The following is a 6,531-nucleotide window of genomic DNA, read 5'->3' on the forward strand; positions in this document are numbered from 1 at the left end:
AGATCATTTTACAAGCCACCTAAGTGTTTCTGGAGGTATTTCAAGGCTTTTCATGGCTTTGTTTAAACATTCATCAGAGCCCCCTGGTGGTCAAATAGTAAGGCTATAGTATGTGCTCCAAAAGGGTAAATTTTGCACCATCTTCAAATCTGGTTAAAAAGTGTTCTAGATCATTAAACAAGCCCATGTAAGTATTTCTGGAAGTATTTCAAGAAGTTTTAACCCTTTAGTCAAACATTCATTGGAGCCCCCTGGTGGTCAAATGGAAAGGCTATAGTATGTGCTCCAAAAAGGGTAATTTTTGGACCATCTTCAAATCTGGTTAAAAAGTGTTCTAGATCATTAAACAAGCCCACCTAAGTATTTCTGGAAGTATTTCAAGATGTTTTAACCCTTTATTCAAACGTTCATTGGCGCCCCCTGGTGGTCAAATATTAAGGCTATAGTATGTGCTCCAAAAAGGGTAAATTTGGACCGTCATCAAATCTGATTAAAGTGTTCTAGATCATTTTACAAACCCACCTAAGTGTTTCTGGAGGTATTTCAAGATGTTTCAAGCCTTTCTTCAAACATTCATCAGAGCCCCCTGATGGTCAAATGGTAAGGCTATAGTATGTGCTCTAAAAATGGTAAATTTGGACCATCTTCAAATCTGGTTAAAAAGTGTTCTAGATCATTAAACAAGCCCACCTCAGTGTTTCTGGAAGTGTTTAAAGATGATTCAAGCCTTCATTGAAACATTCATCGGAGCCCCCTGGTGGTCAAATGGTAAGGCTATAGTATGTGCTCAAAAAATGGTCATTTTTGACCATCTTCAAATCTGATTAAAAAGTGTTCTAGATCATTTTAAAAGCCCACCTAAGTGTTCCTGGAGGTATTTCAAGGCTTTTCATGCTTTTGTTCAAACATTTATTGGCGCCTCCTGGTGGTCAAATGGTAAGGCTATAGTATGTGCTCCAAAAAGGGTAAATTTGGACCGTCATCAAATCCGATTAATAAGTGTTCTAGATCATTTTACAAACCCACCTAAGTGTTTCTGGAGGTATTTCAAGATGTTTCAAGCCTTTGTTCAAACATTCATCAGAGCCCCCTGGTGGTCAAATGGAAAGGCTATAGTATGTGCTCCAAAAAGGATAAATATTGGACCATCTTCAAATCTGGTTAAAAACTGCTCTCGATCATTAAACATGCCCACCTAAGTGTTTCTGGAGGTATTTCAAGATATTTTAAGCCTTTATTCAAACATTCTTTGGCGCCTCCTGGTGGTCAAATGCTAAGGCTATAGTATGTGCTCCAAAAAGGGTAATTTTTGGACCATCTTCAAATCTAATTAAAAAGTGTTCTAGATTATTTTACATGCCCACCTAAGTGTTTCTGGAGGTATTTAAAGATGTTTTACCCCTTTTATTCAAACATTCATTGGCGCCCACTGGTGGTGAAATGGTAAGGCTATAGTGTGTGCTCCAAAAAGGGTAAATATTGGACCATCTTCAAATCTGGTTAAAAAGTGTTCTAGATCACGAAACATTCCCACCTCGGTGTTTCTGGAAGTGTTTCAAGATGTTTTAACCCTTTATTCAAACATTCATTGTCGCCCCCTGGTGGTCAGATAGTAAGGTTATAGTGTGTGCTCAAAAAATGGTAAGTTTGGACCATCTTCAAATCTAGTTAGAAAGTGTTCTAGATCATGTTACAAGCCCACCTAAGTATTTCTGGAGGCATTTCAAGATGTTTCAAGCCTTTGTTCAAACATTCATCGGAGCCCCCTGGTGGTCAAATGGTAAGGCTATAGTATGTGCTCCAAAAAGGGTAAATTTTGACCATCTTCAAATCTGGTTAAAAAGTGTTCTAGATAATTATACAAGCCCACCTCAGTGTTTCTGGACGTGTTTCAAGATGCTTCAAGCCTTCATTGAAACATTCATCGGAGCCCCCTGGTGGTCAAATGGTAAGGCTATAGTATGTGCTCCAAAAAGGGTAAATTTGGACCATCTTCAAATCTGGTTAAAAAGTGTTCTAGATCATTTTACAAGCCAACTAAGTGTTTCTGGAGGTATTTCAAGGCTTTTCATGCCTTTGTTTAAACATTCATCAGAGCCCCCTGGTGGTCAAATAGTAAGGCTATAGTATGTGCTCCAAAAATGGTAATTTTGGACCATCTTCAAATCTGGTTAAAAAGTGTTCTAGATCATTTAAAAGCCCACCTAAGTATTTCTGGAAGTATTTCAAGAATGTTTTAACCCTTTATTCAAACTTTCATTCGGAGCCCCCTGGTGGTCAAATGGTAAGGCTATAGTATGTGCTCCAAAAAGGGTAAATTTTTGCACCATCTTCAAATCTGATTAAAAAGTGTTCTAGATCACTTTACAAGCCCACCTAAGTGTTTCTGGAGGTATTTCAAGGCTTTTCATGCCTTTGTTTAAACATTCATCAGAGCCCCCTGGTGGTCAAATAGTAAGGCTATAGTATGTGCTCCAAAAATGGTAAATTTGGACCATCTTCAAATCTGGTTAAAAAGTGTTCTAGATCATTAAACATGCCCACCTCAGTGTTTCTGGAAGTGTTTCAAGATGTTTCAAGCCTTTATCCAATCATTCATCGGAGCCCCCTGGTGGTCAAACGGTAAGGCTATAGTATGTGCTCCAAAAAGTATAAATATTGGACCATTTTCAAATCTGGTCAAAAAGTGTTCTAGATCATGTTACAAGCCCACCTAAGTATTTCTGGAAGTATTTCAAGATGTTTTAACCCTTTATTCAAACATTCATCGGAGCCCCCTGGTGGTCAAATGGTAAGGCTATAGTATGTGCTCCAAAAAGGGTCATTTTTGACCATCTTCAAATCTGATTAAAAAGTGTTCGAGATCATTTTACAAGCCCACCTAAATGTTTCTGGATGTATTTCAAGGCTTTTCATGCCTTTGTTTAAACATTCATCGGAGCCCCCTGGTGGTCAAATAGTAAGGCTATAGTATGTGCTCTAAAAACGATAAATATTGGACCATCTTCAAATCTGGTTAAAAAGGGTTCTAGATCACTTTAAAAGCCCACCTAAGTGTTCCTGGAGGTATTTCAAGGCTTTTCATGCTTTTGTTTAAACATTTATTGGCGCCTCCTGGTGGTCAAATAGTAAGGCTATAGTATGTGCTCCAAAAAGGGTAAATTTCGACTGTCATCAAATCTGATTAAAAAGTGTTCTAGATCATTTTACAAACCCACCTAAGTGTTTCTGGAGGTATTTCAAGATGTTTCAAGCCTTTGTTCAAACATTCATCAGAGCCCCCTGGTGGTCAAATGGAAAGGCTATAGTATGTGCTCTAAAAATGGTAAATTTGGACCATCTTCAAATCTGGTTAAAAAGTGTTCTAGATCATTAAACAAGCCCACCTAAGTGTTTCTGGAAGTGTTTCAAGATGTTTCAAGCCTTCATTGAAACATTCATCGGAGCTCCCTGGTGGTCAAATGGTAAGGCTATAGTATGTGCTCAAAAAAATGGTCATTTTTGACCATCTTCAAATCTGATTAAAAAGTGTTCTAGATCATTTTAAAAGCCCACCTAAGTGTTTCTGGAGGTATTTCAAGGCTTTTCATGGCTTTGTTTAAACATTCATCAGAGCCCCCTGGTGGTCAAATAGTAAGGCTATAGTATGTGCTCCAAAAATGGTAATTTTTGGACCATCTTCAAATCTGGTTAAAAAGTGTTCTAGATCATGAAACAAGCCCATCTAAGTATTTCTGGAAGTATTTCAAGAAGTTTTAACCCTTTAGTCAAACATTCATTGGAGCCCCCTGGTGGTCAAATGGTAAGGCTATAGTATGTGCTCAAAAAATGGTAAATTTGGACCATCTTCAAATCTGGTTAAAAAGTGTTCTAGATCAATAAACAAGCCCACCTCAGTATTTCTGGAAGTGTTTCAAGATGTTTCAAGCCTTCGTTCAAATATTCATCGGAGCCCCCTGCTGGTCAAATGGTATGTGCTCCAAAAAGGATAAATATTGGACCAGTCTTCAAATCTGGTTAAAAAGTGTTCTAGATCACGAAACATTCCCACCTCAGTGTTTCTGGAAGTATTTCAAGATGTTTTAATCCTTTATTCAAACGTTCATTGGAGCCCCCTGGTGGTCAAATGGTAAGGCTATAGTATGTGCTCCAAAAAGGGTAATTTTGGACCATCTTAGAAATCTGGTTAAAAAGTGTTCTAGATCATTAAAAAGCCCACCTAAGTATTTCTGGAAGTATTTCAAGATGTTTTAACCCTTTATTCAAACGTTAATTGGCGCCCCCTGGTGGTCAAATGGTAAGGCTATAGTATGTGCTCCAAAAAGGGTAAATTTGGACCATCATCAAATCTGATTAAAGTGTTCTAGATCATTTTACAAACCCACCTAAGTGTTTCTGGAGGTATTTCAAGATGTTTCAAGCCTTTGTTCAAACATTCATCGGAGCCCCCTGGTGGTCAAATGGTAAGGCTATAGTATGTGCTCCTAAAAATGGTAAATTTGGACCATCTTCAAATCTGGTTAAAAAGTGTTCTAGATCATTAAACAAGCCCACAAAGTGTTTCTGGAAGTATTTCAAGATGTTTCAAGCCTTCATTCAAACATTCATCGGAGCCCCCTGGTGGTCAAATGGTAAGGCTATAGTATGTGCTCAAAAAAATGGTCATTTTTGACCATCTTCAAATCTGATTAAAAAGTGTTCTAGATCATTTTACAAGCCCACCTAAGTGTTTCTGGAGGTATTTCAAGGCTTTTCATGCCTTTGTTTAAACATTCATCGGAGCCCCCTGGTGGTCAAATAGTAAGGCTATAGTATGTGCTCCAAAAATGGTAATTTTTGGACCATCTTGAAATCTGGTTAAAAAGTGTTCTAGATCATGTTACAAGCCCACCTAAGTATTTCTGGAAGTATTTCAAGATGTTTTAACCCTTTATTCAAACATTCATCGGAGCCCCCTGGTGGTCAAATGGTAAGGCTATAGTATGTGCTCCAAAAAACGGTAATTTTTGGACCATCTTCAAATCTGGTTAAAAAGTGTTCTAGATCATTAAACAAACCCACCTAAGTATTTCTTGAAGTATTTCAAGATGTTTTAACCCTTTATTCAAACGTTCATTGGAGCCCCCTGGTGGTCAAATGGTAAGGCTATAGTGTGTGCTCAAAAAATGGTAAATTTGGACCATCTTCAAATCTGGTTAAAAAGTGTTCTAGATCATTAAACAAGCCCACCTCAGTGTTTCTGGAAGTGTTTCAAGATGTTTCAAGCCTTTGTTCAAACATTCATCGGAGCCCCCTGGTGGTCAAATGGTAAGGCTATAGTATGTGCTCTAAAAACGATAAATATTGGACCATCTTCAAATCTGATTAAAGTGTTCTAGATCATTTTACAAACCCACCTAAGTGTTTCTGGAGGTATTTAAAGATGTTTCAAGCCTTTCTTCAAACATTCATCAGAGCCCCTGATGGTCAAATGGTAAGGCTATAGTATGTGCTCTAAAATGGTAAATTTGGACCATCTTCAAATCTGGTTAAAAAGTGTTCTAGATCATTAAACAAGCCCACCTCAGTGTTTCTGGAAGTGTTTAAAGATGATTCAAGCCTTCATTGAAACATTCATCGGAGCCCCCTGGTGGTCAAATGGTAAGGCTATAGTATGTGCTCCAAAAAGGGTAATTTTTGGACCATCTTCAAATCTGGTTAAAAAGTGTTCTGGATCATTAAAAAAGCCCACCTAAGTATTCTGGAATTATTTCAAGATGTTTTAACCCTTTATTCAAACGTTCATTGGCGCCCCCTGGTGGTCAAATATTAAGGCTATAGTATGTGCTCCAAAAAGGGTAAATTTGGACCAGTCATCAAATCTGATTAAAAGTGTTCTAGATCATTTTACAAGCCCACCTAAGTGTTTCTGGAGGATATTTCAAGCTGTTTCAATGCCTTTGTTAAACATTCATCAGAGCCCCCTGGTGGTCAAATAGTAAGGCTATAGTATGTGCTCTCAAAAAGGGTAAATTATGACATCTTCAAATCTGGTTAAAAAGTGTTCTAGATCATTAAACAAGCCCACCTAAGTGTTTCTGGAGGCATTTCAAGATGTTTCAAGCCTTATGTTAAACATTCATCGGAGCCCCCTGGTGGTCAAATGGTAAGGCTATAGTATGTGCTCCAAAAACATGTAATATTGGACCATCTTCAAATCTGGTTAAAAAGTGTTCTAGATCATTTTACAAGCCCACCTAAGTGTTTCTGGAGGTATTTCAAGGCTTTTCATGGCCTTTATTCAAACATTCATCGGAGCCCCCTGGTGGTCAAATGGTAAGGCTATAGTATGTGCTCCAAAAAGGGTCATTTTTGGACCATCTTCAAATCTGGTTAAAAAGTGCTGTAGATCATTATACAACCCACCTTGGTGCTTCTGGAAGTGTTTCAAGATGTTTCAAGCCTTCATTCAAATATTCATCGGAGCCCCCTGGTGGTCAAATGGTAAGGCTATAGTATGTGCTCCAAAAAGGGTAAATTTTGCACCATCTT

Source organism: Sphaeramia orbicularis, chromosome 15, assembly GCF_902148855.1.
Source record: "Sphaeramia orbicularis chromosome 15, fSphaOr1.1, whole genome shotgun sequence".
Taxonomy (NCBI): Eukaryota; Metazoa; Chordata; class Actinopteri; order Kurtiformes; family Apogonidae; genus Sphaeramia; species Sphaeramia orbicularis.